General features: G+C 48.1%; 1 long non-coding RNA gene across 2 annotated transcripts in view; it reads right to left on the bottom strand.

Moving 5' to 3' along the window:
- Positions 1–605, bottom strand: part of LOC107598505 (uncharacterized) — a 4,184-nt gene extending 3,579 nt beyond the window's left edge. For both annotated transcript variants that reach the window (XR_001610568.1, XR_001610567.1), the window contains exons 1-2: positions 228–605; positions 60–123 (exon numbers count right to left, since the gene is read on the bottom strand). This is a non-coding gene — a long non-coding RNA (uncharacterized lncRNA). The remainder of the gene's footprint in view (positions 1–59; positions 124–227) is intronic.
- Positions 606–778: the final 173 nt, after the last annotated feature.

Below are 778 nucleotides of genomic sequence, written 5' to 3'. Positions count from 1 at the left end.
AGAGAGAGAGAGAGTTCATCCATGCATCAAGACAAACTGGTGATAGATAGATAGATCACCTGTCCTGTCCTGTCCTGTCACACAGTTGAAGTTGAACTGGTCTTCCATCCACCACAACCCTAGCTGAGATAGTAAAGCACTTATATGCTTATCAATTTGTATTAATATTTAATTGATCATAAAGCTGAGCTTAATGTATTGTCAAGGAAATAACACTTGCAACTTACCCACCCCCGGCCAGCACACACTTGGCCCGGCGCTCAGGTACGGCGGCGGACGCCGGTGAGTGTCGCTGAGGAGCCGCTCGCGGTGGAACCGGAGGCGGACTGTCGTCTTCATTTACCGCCTCAGCCTCGTCCTGCGACGGCATTGCGTTGTCCGGTAAACAAATGCAACGTTGGTGGTTCAAAACAAGCCTGTGGCCGCTGTCAAGACATGATTAGCTCAATAAACGGCTTTATTTACCATTCCTGCATCGCTAAATGACGGCGCGGATCCCTCGCGCACCTGCTGTGTTCTCTCTCTCGCGCTCTCAAGTCAAGTCCGAGCGCGCGCCCCCGCGTCAGGTTGATTGACAGACGAGCATCTGCTGCAAGAGGATTAATACACGACACGTGCGCCTCACATCCTCCCAGAGCTGGAGCAAACAACGGAGAAGATTTTTCTCCTCCAAAACAAATCTTTGACTCCTTTAAAATTATATTTTTCGCTTTATAAAAGTAATACACTAAAAACACCAAAAAGTGCCATATAGATGATAGATAGATAGAACGACAGA

Source organism: Sinocyclocheilus grahami, unplaced genomic scaffold (genome assembly GCF_001515645.1).
Source record: "Sinocyclocheilus grahami isolate Dianchi unplaced genomic scaffold, SAMN03320097.WGS_v1.1 scaffold252.1, whole genome shotgun sequence".
Taxonomy (NCBI): domain Eukaryota; kingdom Metazoa; phylum Chordata; class Actinopteri; order Cypriniformes; family Cyprinidae; genus Sinocyclocheilus; species Sinocyclocheilus grahami.
This window is presented reverse-complemented; position numbering and strand designations above follow the sequence as displayed.